This window comes from Narcine bancroftii, chromosome 14 (assembly GCF_036971445.1).
Source record: "Narcine bancroftii isolate sNarBan1 chromosome 14, sNarBan1.hap1, whole genome shotgun sequence".
Classification (NCBI taxonomy): Eukaryota; Metazoa; Chordata; class Chondrichthyes; order Torpediniformes; family Narcinidae; genus Narcine; species Narcine bancroftii.
The window spans coordinates 17,407,691-17,434,960 of record NC_091482.1 but is presented as its reverse complement, the minus strand read 5'-3'; the positions used below and the strand labels follow the sequence as shown (position 1 = coordinate 17,434,960).

Below are 27,270 nucleotides of genomic sequence, written 5' to 3'. Positions count from 1 at the left end.
TGGGAAGTAATTATTTGGGGCAGCATTTTGAACCCTTGCAATCCTGCAAATGAAGATGCTTCCAGAGTGTCACAAAGTTATACAGCGTGGACACGGGCCCTTTGGCCAAATACAGGTACAGTACGCTTCCTGTTATCCAGAGTTCCGTTAACCAAAATGATCCATTAACCGAACTTATTTGTGGCACTGACATGACGTCACAAGTTGGAAAAAAAATGATCACCCGACTTGCCCATGTGGGGCTCTGATGGCACCAGTTTGATAACAGATGACACTGGAAGAAACATTTGAAAAAGCTGTCGAGGAGAACTTGTCATGTTTGGTTCTGCATTTATCTTATTTGGTAAGTAGAGATCAAATTGATTTTTGGTATACATTAAACATTATTTCATGCTCGAAAAGTCTGCCATTGTTTTTTGCTGTTGTTTAACCATTGATACAAGTATTCTACTGAGCTGCTTAAGCCATTGTTCCATTAACTGCAAAAACCCAATAGCCAAAAACTGTCTGGTCCCGAGCTTTTTGGATATGGGGAAATGTACTGTACATCCATGCCAGCTAATTTGTCCCATTTAACCTTGAATCATCTGATAGCAGGAACTGTTATAATATTAGAAAGGAAATTGAATACTTTAATGAATAAAATAATGAGTCACACATTGGGACTAAAAGATGATACATGGCAAACAAGATGGCTTCCATCTCAGGGACATTCTAACACAAGAATGCAAGATGGATAAGCAAGACCATGCCATGCAGTCTGTTAGGTCTGCTTTGTTCAAGAATGAGTGAGTCAGACACCAGACTGAGTCGAAATCAAGGTTCTTTATTACCGGATTGTAACACTTACAACTAAGGCTTAGAAGGCGCATTTTCCTGATATCAGCAAGTGGTGTTTTTTTATACCTCAGGACACATACTTAGTAAATTATCATATCATTACACTGTCCAATGAATAAGCTGTTGCTACCCTTCACTGTTAGTCTGCTGCTCATCAGCTTGTTAGTGCCAAGCTTATCTTGAGTGTACAAGGTCCCATCTGCATTCTGTTACTCCTTAGTACTGGGTGACTCCTTCTCCGGTCCCATCTCATGATGTTTTTACCTTACAAGTCCCTAAATGCTATGATATTCACGTACAGCATTGGAACTTAGGAGAATCTCATTGAAACAGTTCAAATGTTGAAAGGCATGGACAGAGAAGATGTAGAAAGTTGTTTTCCATGGTGGGCGAGTCTTGGACAAGAGGACATAACTTCAGGATTGAGGGGATCTGCTTAGAACAAAGATGCTGAAGAATTTCTTTGGCCAGAGGATGATCAATCTGTGGAATTTGTTGCTACCAGCAGTTGTGGAGGCTGTCATTGGATGTATTTAAGGCAAAGATCGATAGGTTCTTGATTCGCCAGGGCATCAAGTGTTATGGGGAGAAGGCCGGGCAGTGGGGCTAAGTGGTAAAATAGATCGATCAGCTCACGATTAAATAGTGGGGAAGATTCGATGGCCTGAATAGCCTATTTTTGCTCCTTCAGGTCTCATGATCTTTTTCATAATTGTTTCTGTCACACAAAATTAAAAGGCTTTCTTAAAGTCCCATCCACCAAACCCACTCATTCCTGATATTTAGTCTGCTGGTTACAAGCTCAAAAAAGTGCAACAGGTCAGTCAAACCTGATTTTGCTATCACAATTGTTCCTCAGCTCTGACTTATTCCTATTCCACTTCCTTGAAATTAGATTCTAGCATTCCCCTGTTCCTGGTGACAGGCTATTTGATGTGTAGTTCTTCTCTTTCTCATTCGGTCCTTAAATAGCTAGGTGAAAAATGCCATTTTCCAGTCATTGAGGACCATGGAATTTTATCCGTTATCTCCATTGCCACCACTTTAAATGCCATGAAGTGGGAGTCGTTAAGTCTTGAAAAAATTTGTCCTTTCATTTCTCGAACACTTTTCTTGTTATTCATTCTGATTACTTTGGCTCCTGCCTGAATATAATCACCAGTGGTTCTCCTTATTATGAAAACTGTTGTTTTGGATATAAATCCTGGGCATACAGTATACCTGCTTAAATAAGTGAAAACATAGAAATATCGATCAGCCAGTTCCAGCATCTGTTATCAAGTAATTACAATATTCTGTAATTAATGAGTGCGTTTGAGATGATCAGAATGAAGCTATGTAGATTTATAAGGAAGTGAATAAAATAAAGGAACTTTTTGAAGAGTTCCCTGAAGCATTAACATGGGAGAACAGGTGTATCAAGTCCACAGTGTTGCAGCTTTTGTGCTTTGCATGTGTTAACAAAGGCAGATTGTTTCTTCCTCCCTCCATTTAGATTTTATATTTCTATATGTGTAGATCATTGAAAATTAAAAGTTAACAATCTTTCCAAGACAACAGGAACAGACAAACGGACACTTGGAAAAAGTATTGAAGATGAAAGGAGGACAGAGAGGATAAACAGGACAGACTTTAGCAGGAAAGCAGGAGACACTAGGCCTTTTTATGGTGCAACCCCAGATCAAGGGAAAAAAAAGGTGAATTTATCTTTTATGGAGATGGCCGATAATGCAGATCCAGCATTGCCTTTATGGAGAGCATAATCGGGAACTGAGGGAGGCGGGGTGAGTGGTGGCGCCGCTCGTCACTGTACGTCAAACATACATACTGGCAAGCGAAAAATTGATAGAGACATTCCCTCCCACCCAAAAGGACAAAAAACTGTAGCCATCACTCATATCAATGGAGTAATGATCCATTAGAGACCAATCACGGTTGCTATAGCCCTGTATCTGAACACATTGAGTGCTTTGAAATTCGCGCATGGGTTGCGGGCTGACGAGGTCATTATGATGTGGCTCCTTTGCATCTACTTTCAGCAGCATTTTGCGTTTATAGAGGAGGTGGAGCGATTCACTCCACCTCTGAGTGTCCCCTCTTGACGGATCGGTGTTCGCCTGCCGAATAATCCGCCCTTGGAGCTTTTATGAAGGTAAGTGAAGCGATGTAAAGGCAGAGAATATCCGCCATTAATCTTGCTTTCTTTCCACTATAAAAAAGGCGAAATGATGCAGAGAGGGATGGAGAAATAGAGAAAAGAGGGAGTAAGGAGTGAAAAGGCACATCAGGGAAAACGTAGGCATGAGAGATACAAGAATGCGAAAGGGAAAAGAGCAAGAGTAAAGGAGAGAGGAAGAAACAAAGGAGAAGGATAAGAATGGAGGAAAGATTGAGAAAAGGAGATGTGGCAAAAGGAAGGAACAACCCATGGCCATTTCTACTGGTACACATCATTACTGAATACTTCACGTTAGTTTGCAAAGGTTGCTCTCTAAAATGTAGGAAAACGCTTCATGTTTTCACTGGTGATGATGTATGCCTTCTGAATGTGAATAATTTATAGCTCCATATGTCATAGTTAATGTTGTGATCTCACCAGTTCACCACTCATGGCATTGTGTACTTGCCTATTTATTCACGCAGCAAGTTGCACTACATATTACTTTACTAGGAGACAATAATATTTAAAATGGAAATGGATTGTGGCGTTCTCCGCAGCTTGAAGATAAATCACTTTGCGGAGAAAATTGATTGCTTTTCTTTGGAGTAGTCTCCAGGCAGAATTTCAAATAAGGATCTGGGGATCTAACATGGGATTTGAGCTGATAGTTCCAATACACAGCTGGGAATGGCATACATGCAAAGAGATTGTTTTGTTCTGAAATGTCCATGATTCTATTAATTGTTCAAAATGAATAGGCCACCAAATACCCAATTGTTTATACATATTACATTTATCCTCATCACCATCAGACAGAATTATTTATATTAAATGTGTAAATTATACCCCAGATATAAATGACTTGGGTATTTCCAAGAGCCAAGAAGAGGTAGAAGGCAACTTGAAGCTTCCTGCTTTTCTGGGGTGGGGGGGGGGGGGGGGGTGTGGGGAATAGCCACACATATTGCAAGTGCAGGGACACATTGGAACTCGAAATCGAAAGTACGGATTCAAACCACCGCAACCTTTAAAATTCATAAGTCACACACTTTCTGTACTGAAAAATTTGGCCTAAATGCCAAATCATCCAAAATTGGACCAATGCGTGTTTGCTGACCTTGTAAAGTGCTGCCATCTTTGTGGGAATCAGTGCTGGAAGGCATCCGATAAAGCAGTCTCTGTGTAGGCACTGGGATGGAAATGTTGGCGCCCTTTTCCATATTATGTCGGTTCCAATTAATTCATATTGAAGACAAGGATTCAGGAGACATTGTGTGATACCTGAATTACTGATTGTTGTTTCTTCTCGTATCATTACTCCTGTGTTTATTTCAGTCCTTATCACAGCAATGTAAGATGAAACAAGCAACCGTAGAAAGAACTCCTGTTAACAGGAGATGACAAAGATCTGTTGTCACGCTGCATGGCTGTCCTGTTTTTCCCTCATGAGGGATGGCCGTAAATGATCATGTATTCAACATGACCTGCACCAGATGGTGCAGGGAATTAATACCACAGCTTTGAAAATGCCGTTCTCAATCTACTTTCACAAATGGAAAGGTTGTTCTTTGAAGAGGAATGTAGTTAAAAAAAAAAAATCACTAGCCAAAATTTACCTGGGAATTATACGTGGAAAGCGAAAGTACTGTAACCTTTGAACAAATTTTTGGAGAAAATCACACAAATGCCATCAAGTTTGAAATTCCTGGGCATGCAAGTCTCCGTGGTGAAGCCTCAAACTTGCTGACGGTTTTCTGCAACCAATCCACATCAGTGCCCTGAGATGGCACTCAACCTGGAGACTCCCCAGCGACTCGAAATGGCTTGTATGGCCATGTGGTGCGTCTTTAAAAAAAAACTCCTCAGGCCTTATGATGGAGAGTCTGCTAAATTGTGTCAGGGGCTGGTGGGATCCTACCATATAGTGGATGCCCAACACTGAGGGATTAATTTAACCATTAGAAATTGTAAATTTTTAATTACTGTTTAAAAAAATATTTTCAACATATTTTAAATTTGAATTTGTATGAATTTAAAAAAAATCAGGGTGTAATGTTTTATGTTTCCAAACGTAGAACCATTCAGAAACATTCAAAGCGTTTGACATCTGACTGGATCAGCTGATGTTTCGAGCCTTCTGTGGGCAATGCTTGTTCTGATTCCTGCCTCACTCCTCCTCTCCACCTGATGGTGTTAACACAAGGAAAGATGCTCGACTGATTTGGTCGTCACTGCTGAGGATCTTGTTACCTTCATTAGGTAAGCCTTCAACAGTATAATATAAATTATAGGAGTTAAATCTTGCTTCAGAGTTTGATCGCAAGTATAATTAGTTCACCAGCAAGCAGTGTGATTCAGGTCATTGGCCTAATTATTCCACAAAGCCTCTCACTGCTCACATTCACCACAGGCCCAATTTTAACCACCCTCTAATACTAGGATGAACTTCCTTAAAGAAGGTGGGATTGAACTTGGTTAACAAGGCAATGAGCAGCACAGAAGTGTCCCAATTATAAATCCTCCTAGAAATAAGCTATGTGACAGCACTTACTGTCCATTATTCTGAGATAGAGAGGTTGCAATTCTACCATCAGTTGAGCTAAGAGACTGTATTTGTGTGATTTATAACTAAAATGAATATGTTACCATCCTACACTCACTGCACTCTCTTTGACGATTCTGTTTCAGCAGGGAGTTTCCTTCACAAGTTCAACTGACATTGCTGTTTAAGTAGACTGTTCCCTGAGTAAACTGACATTATTGAGTTCACAATCGACATTTTGTTGAGAACTTGGACAACTGCCCGGTCCATTTAATTGACACACAGTTGTCCATAAAGATTCTGTTGACTAAAACCATGCCCATCATAATTTCTCTTTGTGGTACTCAATGGCAAATTTCATGTCAAGTGCTTTGGGATACTTTACCCTGCTACAGTTGCTGTACAAATGTTTGTCGTTGTGATTGGTCAACAAGAATCTCCTTGCCTTCTCAAATTATTTTAATTGCCCTTTCACAAAAAAATTGAATAATATTTGAGTTTAGTAACAATGTAAGCAATGCAAAACTATTATTTGTGATTAGTTATGAGCCTATCAATACTATAATCCCTCTTCATGCTCAGGAACAATTTTTGGAGTATTAAAATTGATACTGAGGAATGTAATTTAAAAGAAAATCACTAGCCATCACATTACAAATAGGGAGTAAAGCTTGTTGCTACTTATTAATGAATGAATCACGTTACATTTTATTCAATGAAAGCACTGAAGAATCAAAGTTTTATTACACAGTGAACTATTTCTAAATTTTAATTTAAATGATTTATTATGCATATTTTCAGTATTCATAAGATTAAGAAAGAACACTTCATTAAACTGGGGAGAAAAATATAGTTATTTTGCCACCCATAGATTGACAAATGTTTCCCTCAATCTGTACATTGTACAGGTGTGATTTATCATTGCATTTTTTGATGGTCCCAGCACTTATTATTACAACCAGAAAAAAAAATGCCTGATGATGGGGATAAAAATGTAGAACATCTACAGAGTGGCAGAAAGAAGGAATCGGAAAACAAAACCAAGAGAAAGATTTTTAGTTTTGTTGCTGTAACTATTTTAGTTTATTCTGGAGCTCTTAAGAATGGAATTATGAAAACTACTGCAGATACTGGAAATGTCAAGCCAAGTCAACTTTATTTGCCGTTCGTACCATGCTTGCACAGTAGGATGAGGTAACATTTCTCCAGGACCACAGAGCATATTTACATAGATATAAGTTAATGACTTCATCACCAACATTGAAGTACTCAAGCTGGCAGAGTCCGCAGGCATCGAATCCATGCTGCTGAAGACCCAACTGCGCTGGGTGGGTCACGTCTCCAGAATGGAGGACCACACCTTCCCAAGATCGTATTATATGGCGAGCTCTCCACTGGCCACCAAGACAGAGGTGCACCAAAGAAGAGGTACAAGGACTGCTTAAAGAAATCTCTTGGTGCCTGCCACATTGACCACCACCAGTGGGCTGATATCGCCTCCAACCGTGCATCTTGGTGCCTCACAGTTCGGCGGGCAGCAACCTCCTTTGAAGAAGACTGCAGAGCCCACCTCACTGACAAAAGACAAAGGAGGAAAAACCCAACACCCAACCCCAACCAACCAATTTTCCCTTTCAACCGCTGCAACCGTGCCTGCCTGTCCCGCATCGGACTTGTCAGTCACCAACGAGCCTGCAGCAGACGTGGACATATCCCTCCATAAATCTTCGTCCGCGAAGCCAAGCCAAAGAAAGAAGTTAAGGAAGCTGATAACACATTAAAATATTAAGACGTATAAACTGAAAGTCCATGGAAGTGTTGTCTATGTAGTGTACCAAGTTCTAAGGTTTCCTAATTTCAAAACGTGTCATCTTCAAGGAAACGTGAGCGATGATATTCCAAATTACTATCTTAATCCAATAAACCAAACTTTGTAGATGCAGCTTTAATTCGTTGATAACACAGATAAACATTTTGCATAACTTCGCATTGAGATTTTCATAACTAGAAAGCATTTTGTATATTGATATAATGATATTCAACTTTAAACAGATACAAGAGGAAATAGATGAAATTAAGATAAAATAAGACAAATCAAGATGAATTCAAAGAAAAGTATCTCAAGCTTACGTCTCCTTCATAATTCCTCAAAGAATGAGATGCAAGTCCGCTCGGATATTATGACATATTGTGTCATAGTTACTGTGGCAACCCTACAAACAATACTTTTTTCTTAAAGGAACAGGCACAAAATTAACCACGAATCAAAAACACAAGGTTTTAACTTTTACATACTATCCACATCTGTACTGGAAGTTCAGTTGCCTGATGGCTTGGGGAAAAAGCTGTTTCCCACTCTGTACGAATGTAACAATTGCATGGAAAATATTTGAAGCATTCTTCAGGGTTTACATTTCAGATTAATGTCTTCCAATCAGCAAGGGTAATTGACCAGAAATATCCTTATTTCTTCCTCCAAAGATATGGTCTGATCTACTGAGCATTTAATTCCAATATTATGTTTGATTTATGATCATATAGCTGCTTTGGACTCAAAAGGAACTCAATGATTTCTATGGCAATGGAATATGCTCCAACATTTTGCTCCTCTTGTTCATGAAGTCATTATTCACATGGTTAGAGGCAAGCTCATATCACCTCGAAAACCAACATTCATTTGATTTCTTCCCCTTGGAAGACAGAAAGGACTGTTGATTACAGATCATATCATAGAACAACATGATCATATCAGAGAAATATAAAATATCTTATATAAGGGAATTTTACATGTATTATTTGAATAATATTTGCATTCAATATCATTTTTGGACATGGTATGAGTTACGATTTAATTGTTTAATTATCATAATTATAGAATTTGATGTCCTAAATGAAATGTTATGTAATAATTATGGTTTTCTTCTAATTTACAATTGTTGTGTGATTATATATATAATTTATGTTATTATTAGCATACCTTGTGTCAAGGGTTTTTGTTAAACTCATTAAAAATATTTTAAAAAGAAAGGAAGGCAGAAAGGATCAAACTCTGAAGGAAGAATGCTTTGTGACAACATCCAGAAATCATGTGTTGGCACCTGAGAGTCCTTTGCACAACATCTCAGCCAGTCTGCATCTGAGGGAATGGAAGTCCTTCCTTTTACAAAAGTTGGACTGCACGAGTTAAAAAGTGGACCAATTGAACGAGAACACCCCATCAATTGTATCGATGCCAAACTGGAAGTCTCCATCTCTGTTTAGTCACCTGAAAGTAGCACATGTATACTATGCTTCGGTTGACCACACAGTTCCCCACCAAGGCAACCTGAAGTGACCAGGCATTGTCGAGAGTTCAGTGCAACTGCTGGCTTCATTGCTTAGAGACACGCTGTGATACCAAATGATTCTAGCTGTTGATCCTCAGGCAGCACAGTGGCAGAGCAGATCCACAATTGGTGAAGCATGGATTCCTAATGCACGTTTCCTTATTTAAAGCACATTCAGACAAGTTATAGGGAAATATGGCACAGAGTCAGGCTCTTTGGCTCAGAGACCGTGTTGACCATCAACCATCCAGTTACACTAATCCTAGATAATTCCCTCTCTGTCATTGCCCAATATTCTCTTCAGATTCCTCTGTCACCAACTGTAGGGGAAATTGGCAGAGGTCCAACAACCCACATAGCTTAACAACCCACACATCTTTGGAATGTGAGAGAAGGCAGGAACTCCCAGAGAAACCCAGGTAGAACATGCAAATTTTACACAGACATCATTCTTCTCATGTGTAATAATATATCCAATGTTAATGCCAGTCTATTGATGCAAAGCCCTTATTGTGGGTGAGTGAGATGACAAATTTCCCAGTAGCTCTCATTCTCACAGGCTTTCAAGAATGAATAGCTGAAAGCAGGTCATATCAGCTGAACACCACTTATGCTCGCTTTGAAAAGAAGGACTTAACGATACCAATGAGAATCCCTGCAGAAGCCCATGACCCTGTGATATCTGTCTCTGAGACCAACATCAGAACTTCTTTCAAGAGGGTAAATGCTTGCAAGGCATCAGGCCCTGATGGGGTACTGAAAATATGTGCCAACCAACAAGCTGGAGTAGTCACGGACATTTTCAATCTCTCATGGCTGTAGTTGGAGGTTCCCACCTGCTTCAAAAGGGCATCAATCATACGAAAGCCCAGGGTGAGCTCCTCAATGCCTCGCTCAGTGGGACTCACATCTACGATGATTAAATGCTTTGAGAGGATGGTCATGGCTAGAATTAACTCATACCCAAGTAAAGATCTGGACCCATTGTAATTCACTTAACGTCACCATCACACTACAGCAGATGAGATCTCACTGGATCATGTGGACAAAAGAAACATGTACATTAGGATACTCTTTATCGATTACAGTTCATCTTTTTACAGCATCAGGCACTCAATACTGGTCAGCAAGCTCCAAATCCTGGGCCTCTGCAACTGGATTCTTGACTTCCTCATCAGAAATCGAGTTAGTTACTCATTCCTCACTGTCAATCAGCACAGGCTCACCTCAAAGATGCATGCTTAGCCCACTGCTGTACTCGCTCTACACGCACGACTGGGTGATAGGTGCAATTCCAATGCTATCTACAAAATTGCTGAAGTCGCCATGGTTTTCAGTAGAATCACAGATGGCAATGAGGAAGCCTCCAGCTAGTTAAGTAGTGTCACAGCAACAACTTTGTACTCAACGTTAGCAAAACCAAGGAGCTTATTGTGGGCTTCAGGAGGGGAAAATCAGGAAACTATGAACCAGTCCTCATCGAGGGGTCAGCAGTGGAAGGGGTTAAGAACTTCAAGTTCCAGGGTGCCAACATCTCTGAAAATCTATCCTGGGGCCTCCACGTTGATGCAATCATGCACAGACAGTACCTCATTTTCTCTTGCACTATTTTATTTATTTTTAAATTGTAATTTATGGCAATTTTAGTACCTATAATACTGCCAGAAAACAATGAATCTCATTAAATGTTCATGACCATAAATTCTGATAATTACTCAAATGAATGATTGTCCCATGAAGGGGTCATGGCACAAATTTACAGCAATCTTCATACCTTACTATTCCTCATTCCTGATCATTTTGCCGGAAGCCATGCTTACATTTGCACCTCTAATTTACCCCGAGAGTCCTGCAAATGTGAAACAGGAAACTTGGTACCTTAATGCCACTGGTCTGCATTCACATACGTTGTAATTAAGTGGCTGGGGACCAGTAAGCAGATGGTAAGGAGCAGTAAACCTTGTTGGGAAACTTGTTTAGGTGAACTGTAGGCAGGAAAATAACAAGAAACAGTTTTGCCTCAGGCTTTTGAACAGATGGAAAATGCTTGCCCCATGAAGTAGTATCATCAAAGTGGCGTAAGACTTCCGATCCGTTCCTTAGGATGAATCTTTTGTGAGTTTTCAGTATTTTCTGTTTCTTATTTCCTCTTTTTCTCTGAAAAAAAAATGACTGAGCAGATTCACTAAACAAGACTGGACCCATTCCATTTAATTTCCCTGGCAAATATTTGGGCACTACAGCTGACATATTCAGCTGTGTTCGTACCCAGTAAAATTAAATAGCAAATATGAATAATGTAATGAATTTCATTAGGTGAAAGTGCAAGATATAACTATTTGTCTAAAAGTGACAACTTACTATTTTGTTGCAATTTTTGCAACATTTCTTTAACATGGTATTTTAAGCAACTATGATAAATGATTGCAAAATTGGGGTTGGAAATTTGAACACCGATACCAAAACAATTATGTACTCTTTTTTACCATATGATTGGACTGAAATTACCTTGGGGATAGTAAGAGCCTGGTATGGTCTCGGTTATTGGAATTGTGGTAAACCTCTGTTACACTACGATTAGCAGCTATCGAATGGACACGCTTCCCGAGACCGATCCTACCCATAGCCCCTTGCAGGCTACCCCTTTCCTTTTGCTCTGGTCAGTCAAGGAAGTGAATGGCTGCTTGATAGTGTTTCAGTCTCTAGCTATTAAAAGCTCTCCTTGTTTCACTGCTCAGCCTTTTAGTGAATTATTGGTGGTTTATCAGAATATAGGGGTAATGTTACAACATTGGTAACCCAAAGGCCCAGACTTGATTCAGATACACGAGTTCAAAACTCACGATTTCATCTAAGAGGATTAAATTCAGTAATTTAAATAATATAGAATAAATTTCCAATTTAAATTTAATTTAACAGGCCCTTTTGGCCCACAAGCCTGTGCCGCCCAATTGACTGGCAACCTTGGTATGTTTTGAAAGGTGGGAGGAAACTGGAGCTCCCGGAGGAAACCTACGCAGAATTGGGAGAATGTACAGACTCCTTACAGGCAGTGCCAGATTCAAACCCTGGTCGCTGCCGCTGTAACTGCGTTGCGCTAACCGCTACTTCAACTGCGCCGCGCTTTTTAAAAATCGAGTGAATAAATGACCAACTAAAATAAATAGTGACCATGAGACCACCAGATTGTTGCAATAGTTATTTTAGTTCAATAATGTCCTTGTGGGAAGAAATTCTGCCATTCATATCCCCTTTTTGCCTTTCAAATGGCCAAGCAAGAAACCCCGTAAAAGAACAATTAGGGAATTGCCTATTTATTGTCATCTGAGATTCCTTCTTCCTGTGCATGTTGCAGAATTGCCACAAATTGGTAGTGCAAAAGATAAAGTGGACAGAGTGCAAAAAGTTTTTTAAAAACTGTAAACTGGTAACAAATATAAACAAACAGAACAAAAACAAAAATCAATAAAGTGCACAAGTAAGAGCCCTTAAATGAGTCCCTGTTTGATCTGGTCGTGAAGGAATCTGATGGTGGAGGGGTAGCAGCTGGTCCCGAACCTGGTGGAGTAAATCTTGAGGTACCTACATCCCTTTCCTGATGGCAGCAGCGAGAGCGGAGCATATGCTGGGTGGTGAGGGTTTTCACGATTGGATAAGTACTGACTTTAACCATGATCGAGTGGAAAAATAAAAAGGTATATGTATTCAGCGTGATGTTTATCCTCCAAAAGGAACAGATCCAGCATATTTATCAAACAACAGATGAAAGAATGCATGATTAGTTTGTACCGAATATCACAAAGTATATCTCCGACCAATAGATCTGATGAAGTGGTCCCTTTGATGAGATGCTATGTTAAATAGCTATTGCTGAGTATTGCTTGAGGCTCGATCATTCATTCCAAGTACCATCAACATTATGTTTCTTCTGATGGCAAGTCGAGTATTCATTTAAGAAAATATGCAACTTCTCCAAACTTGCCTATCTTCGGTAATTCTAGTGGGCATATACCATTGAACTATTTAATAATAGAGCACAGCTATTTGGGCCACTTAGGCCCAGCTCTTTAGTAGATTCAATCAACCCTTTTTATATACAGATGCTCTTCAACTTACAATGGGGGGTCACGTTCTGACAAACCCATCGTGTCAAAAAATCGTAAGACTACCTTGTATAACACTGACATTGCTGTATCATTTCCTGCACTGATCCCACTGCCCCGCTCTCTCTTCATGCCACTGTATCAGTTCCCACACTGATGCTGCTACCCTGCGCTCCCATGACAGCACTGTATCATTCCCCACACTGATTCCATTGCTCTGCTCTCTCCTGACTGTCCTGCATCAGTCCCCACACTGATCCCACTGCCCCACTCTCCCCGACAGCTCTATCATTCCCCACACTAATCCCACTGCCTGCTCTCCTGACACACTTGATCCTACAGCCCTGCTCTCCCCTGACATTGCTGTATCAGTCCCCACACTGATCCTGCTGCCCCACTCTCTCCCGACAGCGCTGTATCAGTCCCCACACTGATCCTGCTGCCCCACTCTCTCCCGACAGCGCTGTATCAGTCCCCACACTGATCACACTGCCCCACTCTCCCCAACAGCATTATCATTCCCCACACTAATCCCACTGCCTGCTCTCCTGACACACTTGATCCTACAGCCCTGCTCTCCCCTGACATTGCTGTATCAGTCCCCACACTGATCCTGCTGCCCCACTCTCTCCCGACAGCGCTGTATCAGTCCCCACACTGATCCTGCTGCCCCACTCTCTCCCGACAGCGCTGTATCAGTCCCCACACTGATCCCACTGCCCCACTCTCCCCAACAGCATTATCATTCCCCACACTAATCCCACTGCCTGCTCTCCCGACACACTTGATCCTACTGCCCAGCTGTCTCCCAACAGTGCCATCTCAGTCCCCACACTGATCCCACTGCCCTGCTCTCCCCTGACAGCACTGTATCAGTCCCCACACTGATCCCACTGCGTCGTTCTCCCCCGACAGTGCTATATCAGTCCCTGTAAACTTTCTGACTGAACAAAGGAGGCTACAAAGAAACCAAGGAGGCTACAAAGAATTCACCTTGGAGGAATTATCAATGCTTATTGGAAAAATCAGCAATGCTTGCGATGACTTTAACGTATTACCTGAAAGTAAAGAACGACAGTCACGCTGTTGTACCATAGTAACTTTGGAAAAATCATAACTGATAGAGTGAAGGTGTAGATGGGGATAATAGTGAAAAGGTATGGATCCGGAGTGATGAGAGGATTCTCCAGGTGAAGACGGGGATAATAGTGAAAAGGTATGGATCCGGGGTGACGAGAGGATTCTCCAGGCGTAGACGGGGATAATAGTGAAAAGGTATGGATCCGGAGTGATGAGAGGATTCTCCAGGCGTAGACGGGGATAATAGTGAAAAGGTATGGATCCGGAGTGATGAGAGGATTCTCCAGGTGAAGACGGGGATAATAGTGAAAAGGTATGGATCCGGAGTGACGAGAGGATTCTCCAGGCGTAGACGGGGATAATAGTGAAAAGGTATGGATCCGGAGTGATGAGAGGATTCTCCAGGCGTAGACGGGGATAATAGTGAAAAGGTATGGATCCGGAGTGATGAGAGGATTCTCCAGGCGTAGACGGGGATAATAGTGAAAAGGTATGGATCCGGAGTGATGAGAGGATTCTCCAGGCGTAGACGGGGATAATAGTGAAAAGGTATGGATCCGGAGTGATGAAAGGATTCTCCAGCCTCCCTAACTTTTATAATAATCATCAGGTTGTGTCTCACTTCCAGCTCTAAAACTTGCATGATATTGGTTGGGATCACTTTAAAAATTGATGATATATTGTTTCAATGTGAAGACATCCTGGCCTTGTCTGTCCCTTGACTAAACCACAGTCAAGAAATGTCTTTATTAAATGCATAAATGAAGTGCTTTTATTTGTTTACTTAAATCACCTGCCTTCTCCATTGTGGGTGAATGAGAGAAGATATTGAGAGAAAGGAACCTGTTCCTCAGAGGATTACTCCAACATCACTTTTAACAGTCCTGATTCATCTACCGCAGCAGCCAACTTTATTATTTTACATTTGACAGATGAAACTCCTATTGACTTGTTATTAGATTCACTGAAACTCTGGAAACAATGAATAACCAACTGAATAAGTGTTTCCCAAAGGTGCAAGTGTGTGCCAGGTGATAAATGGATCTTTTCCATTTAAAGTTAATAATATTTAAAAGGAAATTGCACCAGATACAATTTCTGTAGCTAAGTGTTGTCTTCCTAATGAAATAGTGGACTTGCAGATAAAATAATTTTGCAGGAATTAAACAATATTTCAAAAAAAAGTTCCATCCTTGAGTAACTGGAATATGACCTTAGTCTGCCAGCCATTTGGGAATTTAGGCATGGATGCGTGGACGGACTGACAGATTAATCACTACATTGTTTGTGACAATGACGGATGGCGAGTTTAAAACCTACATTCAGATAAATTACTTATAAAATCTGATCCATGGACTCTTTCAAGTGTGATTAAACAAATAAGATCTTCATTTAGCTACAATTACATTCTCATCTTGCTATAATTAAGAAGAAAGTGTTATTAGTGATGGATCCAAGAGTTGTAATTTGTAAATTGTGCAAAACAGTGTGTTGGTGTGCCCTTCTGTTTGTTGATTTGTGCCATACATGTCAGAACCTGTCACAAAATGAACTGTGACAGAGTTACGTTAGCACATTCTGTGCTAACATTGGTAAGGTTACATTTACTCTTAGCACGTGTTAAATGGATGCCTCGGGATAGACAAGCTCTATTTGCCTCATGAAGATTAATTTGACTTGAAAGCCTGGATCTTAAGTTGCTGTTTAAAAGCGTAGTCTAAACCATGTTAGATTAGTTCTCACTCAAAAGACAGTCTTTGAAAAGACGAGAAGAATTGTGACCCAGTGCCAGCAGGTAAACGTGATCAACTTGATGGGCCAGCTTCATCAGTCTGTGAGAGAGAAACAGAATTGCCATCTCAGGTTGATGGACTTTGTTTTCTGAGGAAAGCCCATTGACCTGAAATGTTACCACTGGTTCTTCGCTTAATTGGCTTGCTGAGTGTCTACAACATGTTACTTTATTGAATTGAATTGAACTGAAGTGCAGTGAAAAGTTGGGTTTTTTTGTGCTATGCGGGCAAGTCAACCAATAGTTAAGCATGGTGGTGAACAAGAATATCTGTAGCTGGTGAGACTAGTGCAGTATACAAACTTGCTGGAGAAACGCAGCAGGTCACACAACATGCCTTTGCTTTCTATGGATGTTGCGTGACCTGCTGAGTTTCTCCAGCGCTTTTGTGCTGTCCTTAAGCCCAGCTGGTAGTGCAATAATACAACAGAAGTGTAAGGTTTGAAATGTTACTTGGACAAAGCGTCGGATGTCCAGAAAAACTATAGCTTATAGGGCACGGTTGGTGTAGTGCTTAATGCAACACTATCACAGCTCCATCAATCCTGCACTGTCTGTAAGGAGCTTGTACATTCTCCCCATGTCAGCGTGGGTTTTCTCCCACCCTTCAAAATACGTATGGGTTTGTAGGTCAATTGGTGCATTTGGGCGGCATGGGGTTGTGGGCCAGAAGGAGTTGTTATCATGTTGTATGTCTTATTTTTAAAAATAAATTACATTAAAAATGTACAGCACAGGGGCTGTTTTTTTAAAAAAAAAACAATGAGAGGTCCATTCAAGAGCCTGATAACAGCAGGAAACAAACTGTCCATGAACGTGGAGGTCCATGATTTATGACAGAAGGGGGAGGGGTCAAGAGAATGATCAGGGTGGAATGGTTTCTTTAATATATCGGCAGCTTTCCCAAGGCAGAAGTATTATTGAGAGAGTCAACGGTGGGGAGGTTGGTTTGCTGATCTCCAACATTTCCAGTATTTTGATTGAAGCCTAAAATAAATTGAGGCATTTCTTGCAATTTCAGTGTCTGCTTCCCTTACAAGCACTCCTCTGATACTATACTTGGCCTTAATTAAATCATCAAGAATCAGTGCAATGCTGGTACAGCACCAGTGACATGGGTTCAAATCCAGGACTGTCTGTAAAGAGTTTGAATGTTCTCCCCGTGTGTTGGTTTCAGGCAGGTTCCCTGGTTTCCTCCCACCCTCCAAAACTAACGGAGGTGTAGGTATATTTGGGGGGGGGGGGGAGACACGGACTTGTGGGACGGAATGGCCTTTTTATCTGCTGTATGTCTGAATCAGTGGTTTTTCAAACTTTTTCTTTCCACTCGCATATCACCTCTGCCATAGTTGATCTGTGATGAGGAAGGTATAGTTTTAGGTGGCAATGTGGGTGGAAAGAAAAGGTTTGAAAACCACGGTTTTAATCATACCTAATTGACTCGTTATGTGCATGGTTTCACAACTCCAAATGAAATGGGCCAATCACAATTTTTCTCAATTAAAATATTTCAGTTACAATTGGGTCTAGAGCAGTGGTTCTCAAATTTTTCCCCCCCCCACTCACATACCACCTTAACTAATCCCTTACTAATCATAGAGCACTGATGGTATAGGAATTACTTAAGGTGGTATGGAAGTGGAAAAAAGTTTGAAAACCATTGGTCTAAATTTAAAATTTCATTTTTAAACATTTACCTTCCCTCCTATTTGTTTTTAACACTTTGAAATGTATTCCTTTATAATTCTATCTCAATATAGATACACACAATTTTTTTGAGTCAAATATAAACAACTTAAGGTACTGGTCCTCATCAGATAGTTCCTTTCTTGGTCTACCACCTGACACCCTGGAAACAGTTTTATGGTTAGTAGCAATTCAACAGGTTAGGGTTAGGGTTTGTTAGTCTGGGTTGAAGTAGGGTTAAAGCAAGATCTGTGGATGGGGAACTGAGATTACTGCTATCCAATGAAATAGTTGGGACATCATGTTGCAGCTGTACTAAATAAAAATAGTGCCAGTCTAGTCATCGCCCTGCAGGAAGGATATGGTAGCATTAAAGAGAGTGCAGAAAAGCTGTACCAGGAAGTTGCATGGATTGGAAGTCTGCACTTGCATAGATCGGATAGGCTGAGTTCATTCTTACTGAAAATATTGGAGGCTGTGGAATGAACTTACAGCAGTTTATAAACATGAGGAAAATGGATAGGATACATGGCCAACAATCATTTTCTCAGGCAGGGGTGTCAAGAACTACAGGACACAGGTTTAGGGTGAGAGGAGAGATATTTAAAGATCTACTGAGGGATGTCTTTCAGACAGAAGGTGGTGAATATCTGGAATGAGCTGCCAGAGGAGATGGTAGAGGCAGAAAAAAATAACATTTATGAGACATTGGACAGGTATTGGCACAGTAAAGGCACTCTCCTATGAAATGAAATTAATGTAGATGGGCATCTTGAATCATGAGAGATATAGATAAGCTGGATTGTCAGTCTTCGTCTAGGGGTGGAAATATGAAATACAAGCAGCCACAGGTTGAAGGGGAGAGGGGGGAGTTTTTAAGGGCCAGTGTGAGGCAGAAACCTAAGCTCCTCAAACAGCTTGAGTAGTTCTTGCTTCAGTTCTTGCTTTTAACAATTGATGTTGAAATCCTGCAGAAAGCCACGCAACAGAAACTTCACAAGGAAAAACAGATGAATTAATTCTGTGCTTGGGCAAGTTTCATTTGGAAGCTGATACGTCAGTAGCATTTAAGGCACTTCTAGACAAATCCATGAATACGCATCACTTGCAAGCAGCAGTGATTTAGTTTAATTTGCAATGTGGTAAAAACAAAATGCCGGAGAAGCCCAGCAGGTCAAACTGTGTCCTTGATGTAGCAAAGGTAAAGATGCAGAACCAACGTTTCAGGCTTGAGCCTTTCATCATGGTATGAGAGAATGCCGGCAGGCATCCGTTTGACCTGCTGAGCATCTCCAGCACTTTGTATTTTTACTTCAACCACAGTGTCTACAGATTTTTGTGATTTAATTTGCACTGTCTACTGCAGATGTTGTGACCAAAAACCCTGTCTACTGCAGATGTTGTGACCAAAAACCCTGTCTACTGCAGATGTTGTGACCAAAAACCCTGTCTACTGCAGATGTTGTGACCAAAAAACCCCGTCTACTGCAGATGTTGTGACCAAAAACCCCGTCTACTGCAGATGTTGTGACCAAAAACCCTGTCTACTGCAGATGTTGTGACCAAAAACCCTGTCTACTGCAGATGTTGTGACCAAAAACCCAGTTCCTGTGCTGTACTGTTCTTTTTGTGCCTTTGGAAGAGCAATTCCTTCAACTGATTCTTCACTCCCTGTCAGTTTCAAATGTTTTTTTTTTAAAAACAAAAACAGAACTGCTGATTATCATGACATTCTGGGATGGAAAGTTTGGTCAATATCATTTTGATGCTAATTCACTGGGAGTTAAATGCCTTCTTTGGCTACAGACCTCCTGTGCCACAAGTGCTGCTCTGTGATGCAAGCTTCATTTGCCCATAAACTGGACCGGTTCTTGGGATTCCACATGCAAAATAGAGAGCAGATGTTGGAAATTTGAAAATACCAGGAACACTTGGCAGATCACACAGTGGCCAGAGAAAGAAGAACAGATTTAACATTTCGGTTCATTGTTATCTCTCTCCATGCTGACTTGCTGGGTAGTCAAGCATTCTTTATTTTTGGTCAAGCAACTGGAAGACTGGAACAACTTGACAGATTGGCATAAGGTGGGTGCTGTGCTCTTCTGATAATGAGATATGCATATTCATAGCTGGCATATTGGGCAACAGAGACCTTATTAAGTCTCAAGCGGTGCAATAATATCTCTCACCACCAGAGCATTTTTAGAATACCAAGCCACTTGGACTATTTTGCTTATTGAGCCCATTCCCTCTGTAGGGTCTAAACTTGTGTTGCAGACTTATTGGTCCAAGAGGAAGAATTTGAACTGGTTCTGCTGGGGTAAGAATTGAATCAAATACAGCTGCAGAATATGGACACCAGTCAAGTTAGTTCCAAGGGTGGAAGGACTTGTTTTTAAAATAACTCAATCTACATTATTGTTTCATCTGGCTTTGCCCTCTTGTAAAATTCACCAAAAAAAAAAAAATCCTCCATTTCCAGACCATCTCCTTTCCAATCATCCCTGCTTGGAGTCAGTCACCTGATCGAAAATCTTTCAAATGAACTTCTAAGCAAATCTAGCCACTCGACTATTGCAGCTTGAAATTGCTTTAAGGTTATTTAAATTCTAACTGTGAATCAAAGTTATTAATGCTGTAAGTTGTGGTTGAGAATGTAAAACATGAAAGTTAATTTTCTGAGGGATTGATGACATAGTTTATTTTTTTTTTCTGAAATAATTTTGTTGCAAATTAAGGTAATTTTAACAACAAACACTCCTGTAGTCATTGGACAACTAAAACCCACCCTAGGATATATTTTCACATTAACGTATTTATGTTGGCAACCCAATTTAAATGCAGTTTCCAATTTAGAAAGAAACTTTAATCAGTCCAGTAGATCCAGTCAAAGAGAAATGGAATGGAAAAATAACCCCGGTGTTTGATATTCTTAACATTTCAGACATGTAGGATTTCTGCACTGGCACACCATGTCTTTAAAATAATTTTCTCATACTCCCTGTGCTCTTTATCAAATCACAGTTCTTCTAGAGCTCAATAGCTTAAATGACGTTTAAGTTTTAACAGATTTTTTTAAAAATCAGAACTCCAAAACTAGCCATTTGCGTCCCTGATATCCAGAGAAAGATGTATTACATTGTTCCAGAAAAGTAAAACAAATGCATCATGACATTTTCAGGAAAGGAAAATCCTGGTGTCAATATCAATGTAGATAAGACAGCTGGTGTGGAGGCATTTGAAGGAATATTCCTAACATAGCATAATTAAATTACTTGAGAAAAGGCAGTGAATGCTCACAACTATATAGGCTCATCGAGGAGGAGGTGGGTTTTCCCCCTCTCCCCCCCCCCAACTCCCCGGGTACCAGTGATTATAATGTTCATAGTATCAGAGAGAAACAGCATGGAAGCAGGCCCTTCAGCCCATTGAGTTTGTGCCAACCATTACCATCCAGTTGAAGTAATGCTGCATTCACCCTTTTTTATTTACTGCCACTTGTTTTCTTATCAACTCCTACCTATCTCCCCCCCCCCCCCCTCCTCCAGAGTCTACCATACACTTGGGGCAATTTATAGTGCTGAGGAATGGAAGAGACTGCACGTGCTGGAACCTGGAGCAGAAAATAAGTGTTAGAGCAGTGGTTTTCAAACTTGCCATTGGTGCTCTGTGATTAGTAAGGGATTGCTTAAAAATGTTTTTAAGACCACTGTTTTAATCGTACCTAATTGACTCGTTATGTGCACAGTTTCATAACTCCAATGACAATTTTTCTCAGGAAAAATATTTCAGTAACAACTGGGTCGAGATCAGTTGAACGTTGGTCCCAGATGGCTTGAATTTATGGTGCTACCAGCTGCTCCACTGTGCCACCCATTCAGACCATACACCCATTAACCCCAGCAATGCTCTCCCAGATCAACAGAACACAACCTGCACACATTCTATCCTCTGTGCTCCATTGGGTATAGCCACCGATCTGCACTAGAAGACAGATCTGTTCTACTTCTCCATACAACCCCACTGCTCCAGTGAGAGAAAACCTTTAAGGTTTCCCAGTAGCAAGGTTAAGGCTTTCTCTCTCCATGTGAACCTACTGATCAACTACATCTATCAGGACGACATGCATTTTGCATCGTTAATGTGGTAAAATATCCCGATGCTAAACCTAAATCTAAAAATCATACTGATAACAAAATTCCACTCACACCAGTAGTTTTTTTTTTAAAAAGATCGGTAAACATGTTTGTGGTACCTCCTCAACTTTATCTCCAAGTGTCGGCTGATGACAGGCTGGTGTGGTGAAGGTATCACCTTCCGACACCTCAAAATCTATCCACCATCCATATACCAGGTACAAGTCAGGATGGAGTTCACCAGTGGGCTCGCAAAGTAAGACTGAAGTGATCAAGGCAACCAGCCACCATTATATCAACCTTCTACGGGTGCTCTATCAAGAGCATCCTGGCCGGCTGAATCACAGTGCGGTAAAGTTGCTCCAGAGAAATGGATGGGATGTCAATCCACAGGCCCACAGGATCTTTGGAGTCTTACTCCAACCACCCCCCCCCCCCTCACTCCCCTCCATCAACATGATCTATCAGGATGATTGTCAGAAGCGGGCATGCAAAATCATTGAGGACCACTTCCACCCTGCATACAGCATCTTTCAGCTACTCCCATCGTGGAAGAGATGCAGGAGTATCAGAGCGAGCACCACCAGGCTGAAGAACATCTTCTTCCCATGGGCAGTGAGAATGCTGTACAACCAGAGGAACTGCTCGCACTAACCATCCGAGACTATTTATTTGTATAGTTGAATACTTGTCCTGTAGATGTATGTTATTATCTAGTTGTGTGTCTGCATGTTTTTCACCGAGGACTGGAGAGCACTGTTTCATTGGGTTGTACAATCAGATGACAATAAACTTGACTTAAATCAGGATGGTGATGGACAGGAAGTGTTAGCCAGGTCCTTAATTCAGATGTTGGACCTATATATAAAAGCAGGCAGCCAACAGAACTCGTGAAGGTGGGTGCCATATGCCAATCTTTAATTACCCTTTTGTCCAGGAAGAAAAGATGAAGACTGAAAAGAGAAGAAAACTAAGAAGATCGTGGCTGCCCAAGGCTGATGCTGAGCCAATTTGCATGTCACTGTACATCCAAATTATCTCATTGCACTTAAACGTAGTTAATTTTCAAAAAGCCCTCAAAATTATAAAGCATCTTGAAATGAGAGAAAAAAGCAGATTATACTGAAAATTATTAAGTATTCATTTTTAATATACTGCTTGTTAAGTCATACCCTATCTCAGTAGGCCCTTTCATAGAGAAAAAGATTGTAACTGTAAAGGCAGATATTCTCTGCCCACACGTCGCTGAACCTACCTCCATAAATTCTCCGTGCGCGGTTCCAAGGTGCCGAATCTGATCCTTCCTCAGGCTGGTCACACAGGTGAAGCAGAATGCTGCACCTTATGCCATAAGTGTGGTGCCACTGCAAGCGGCTGGCTGGGGGGGGGGGGGGGGGGGGGGGCTGATGATGTCACAATGACATCATCAGCCTGAGCCACAGGAGCAGGAATTTTTAAACCGCGGATGTGTGCACGGCAGGGAACGCATTCGAGGTACATTCTTATCATCAGTCCTAGACTTCACAGTAACTGCTCTACGGTCGCCATTTTCTGATATAGGGCTCTTTCCCATTCGACGCACGTGTATGACATCATGTTGGCCGGCGAAACTACGGCACCATTCGCCCCTATTGGCTCCAGAGGACACAACGAGGCGCCGCTCTTCATAAAAATGACACTGGAGCAGAATTTTAGGCTTTCTCTATAAAAGAGAAGTGCAAATGTTTCTCCATCGATGGAGCAGGCCTCTCAGTGGAACCCCTCCATAAAAATGCCCAGTGAGATCTAAGCGCACCATCTGCTTTAGTTCATCTCCGACTCAGATCATTGAGTAGGAAAGCAAAAGAACTCGTCTTATTATAATAATGAACAGGCAGAAAATCATACATTTGAGATTGACTGACCTATTTGTAAGTGTCAATTTTTGTAGCTGAACACAAAATTAACCCGATTATTTTGTGAGATAACTTAAATGAAGAAATTGGCCAGATAATTACGTGCTGCATTGCTTCCTGCAGCTCTCAATTGAAAATATAGAAAGTTAGGCACATTTAAAAAAGAAACTATTAAAAGGTTAGAATGCATTCCAGTGAGACCTTACTGTACAACATGCAAGTAATTTTATATTTGCTCGTGTAAATATTTGAAATGGACAATGGAAGCCTGGATGGCTGACACCAAGTAAAAGAGGATCCTGTCTGAATTTTTACCTTCTTCTGACTGCACTTAGACCTCACTTTGAACCCATCCATCGATTTTGTCCACTTATTTCTATCTCATTAAACCTCTATTAAACACCTTGGGACTTTCTACAAGGAAGGTTCTATTTAGATACAAATCATTGTTATATTCTTATCACTGTAAACCTACCATTTAAATTGATTCTCTACATTGAGAATCATTGTTGAAACTTGAAATGACCGAAGGCTGCAAAACCAACATCACAAATGCCAAAATCCTGTTCATTTAGCCATTCAATATTTTTCACTCTACCTGAGAATCAGCAATAAAACACCATTCAGCATTATTGAATGAAAATCAGTCACATTGAACGCACATTTAAAACTGTGAAATACAGAATATAATCCTTTAAGTCAAATGATTACTTACAGAGCCGTTCAACGCAGAATAGAACGTCCATGCTAACCAACTTGGCATTGTGGCTTGTCCAAGTGCCTACATTTGGTCCACATCCTTCCTCTCCAAAGATCTGTCCAAAGTGTCTTTTGAATGTCAAAGTTGTGGCCACTTCTACAGTTGCCTTGGACAGTTCATCAAGACACTCTGAGTGAAAAGTTTGCCCTTTCAGTTCCTCTTATTTCTCTCTCCTCTCACCTTAAACCTCTCATATAATCTACGCTGGGAAAAGGACTTCGGGCATTCATTTTACCCATGCCCCTCACAATTTTATAGACATCCTGATCCTCCCATGCTCTGGGGAATAGAAATTCTAAAGTTATGTGAAAATTACATCCTATAAAGGAGCAACAGTAACCCCAGAAATTGGCTTACAGTGAACTGCAGCTCAGTTTCAAACAGCTTTGATTAGGAATCTAAAGTGCCAGCAAGTGGGAAAAAAAATAATTAAATGAATACGAGCTCACTTTTATCTTTCATAACTGAATATTTCTGATATTATTGTTTGTATATTCATAGCTTCAGAACAGGGGTCTGTGGGGAATTCATCATCAAAGTACCCAAGAGGATGACAATAACAGGCATCAATGACCACTGCCCTGTGGCACTGATCTTCACCATTATGAAACACTTTGTGTTTCTGGTGATGGAACACAACTAAACACACCTCCCAGAGATGCTGGACCCATTTCAATCCACTCATAGAAGAAACTATTCCACAGACAACACTACAGTCCTGTTCCTTCACACCATCCTGACCCACCTGGAGAACGCTGCCTCATACACCAAGCTACTGTTCATCAACTTCAGCTCAATATTTAATAGGGTCATTCCCCAGAGGCTGGTGGAGAAGCTGTTCTCACTGGGACTCAACACCCCTCTCTATAACTGGATTCTGGACTTCCTAATGGAAAGGCCACAGTCTGTCCGGGTCGGTAGTAGATTATCGAGCACCGTCATGCTGACCACTGACGCACCTCAGGGCTTTGTGGTCAGCCTGTTCCTGTTCACGCTACTGACCCATGACTGCTTTGCCTGATTCAGCTCCAACAGTATCATCAAGTTTGAAAATGACTCAACAGTATTTGGTTTCATCAACGAAGAGCCGCACTACATAAAAGAGGTGGAAAATATCATGATAATGATGGAAGTCTCAACGTGGACAAGGCGAAGGAGATGATCGTGGACTTCAGGTGGATCAGGAATGACTGCCCTCGACTACACATCAATAACGGTATTGGAGAGAGTGTAGAGCACCAAGTTCCTTAACTAGTGACCTATCATGAATGCACAACGTCTCCTCACTTGTCAGGAGGGCACAACAGTGACTGCAGTTTCTGAGAAGACTGAAGTTACCAAGACTACTGGCTGCCATTATATTCATCTTCTACAGGAGCTCTATTGAAAGCATCCTGGTCGGCTGCATCTCAGTGTGGTACGGTTGCTGCAGAGAAATGGATTGGAGGTCAATCCACAGGACCATAAGAGTGGCAGAGAGGATCACTGGAGTCTCCCTCCCCACCATCGATGTGATCTACTGGGATAGTTGTCTGAAGAGGGCGAGCAAAATCATTGAAGACCCCTTCCACCCTGCGCACAGCATCTTTTAGCTGATCCCATTGGGAAAAAGAAACAGGAGGATCAGAGCCAGCACCACCAGGCTGAGGAACAGCTTCCTCCCACAGGCACTGTGGGAATGCTGAATGACCAAAGGAACTTCTCACGCTAACCATCTGGGACTCTCATATTTACAAAACAATATTTATTTATGTCTATGAATTCTTGCATATGCATTTTTGTATGTTTTGCTCTGAGAACTGGAGAACACAGTTTCATCAGGTTGTACTTGTGCAGTCAGAGGACAGTAAACTTGACTTGTTAATATATTTCAATTGCCTCCCTCAAATGCAACTCTTCCCAATTTGTGGTCCATGACACCACACAAGGTTTTGGATGTATGGCACGAGGATATGGGACAGCATGGTGATGCAGCAGTTAGCATTATGGTCTCAAACCTATAGAGTTGGGAATTCCATTTTAGCCTCGGGTGCTCTGTGTGGAGTTTGCATTTTCTCTCTGTGATTTAGTGGTCCACTTACCTCCTACACCCCAAAGACATGCTGGTAACTCAATTGGCTACTACATATTGCCTTTTCATGTGATCATGTGACATTGAAAGGGGACTTTAGTGGGTGGAGGAGAAAACATAACTTGTAGTTATCTAGGATAAGAAGATAAGGAGGAAATGAACTCATGCAAATGTAATGAGTTTGCATGGGGCGCAGAAGAAGAGACGACTTATGGAATTGGTTTCCAGCAGTTATTCACTCCCTTTAGAAGACAAAATAATGCAACCATCATTGTCTTCTGGGTTTACTTTTTTTTTTAAGCCCCCTTTGCTCCCAGAGCAAGGTAACAGCAATGTGCATCCCATTCATCCTTTTCCTCAATGACACACATATATATTTTAACATTTCAATAGGTACTCAACGCTGCGTACACTGTATTAACTGAGAGCTTTTAAGATTTGCCCAGGAAAACATTTTGCATTTTAAAATATTTTCAAACTATTTAAAAGGAACTATATTTACAAGATGAAAACAGTGGCACCTAGTGGGAGAGTTAAAAACTATCTTAAAAAACTAACTAGCCAATATCATGCATTTAACAAGGAAATTCGGTACCTTTAGAAGACAAAATAAGACAACCATCATTGTCTTCTGGGTTTTCTTATTTTTTTTAAATCCTTTACTCCTAAGCATGAGAAATAACAGAATTTACACTGTGAATTCTCAGCAAAGCTACATTGATCACCTGACCAGGACATGGTAATAGAGTCAAAACACCAGAAAGATAAAAATCATCCATAAAACTTACATTAATAGTTAAAACAATATAAAATTAATGGTAGAACACAATATACATTAGGATCGAGGACATAACCAATTAATTTTTCCAAGGAAAACA

At 40.9% G+C, this 27,270-nt stretch overlaps 1 long non-coding RNA gene across 1 annotated transcript in view; it reads left to right on the top strand.

Moving 5' to 3' along the window:
• LOC138749397 (uncharacterized) overlaps nucleotides 1–27,270 on the top strand; it is a 75,732-nt gene that overhangs the window by 13,903 nt on the left and 34,559 nt on the right. The window contains exon 2 of the long non-coding RNA XR_011348608.1: nucleotides 5,077–5,260. This is a non-coding gene — a long non-coding RNA (uncharacterized lncRNA). The remainder of the gene's footprint in view (nucleotides 1–5,076; nucleotides 5,261–27,270) is intronic.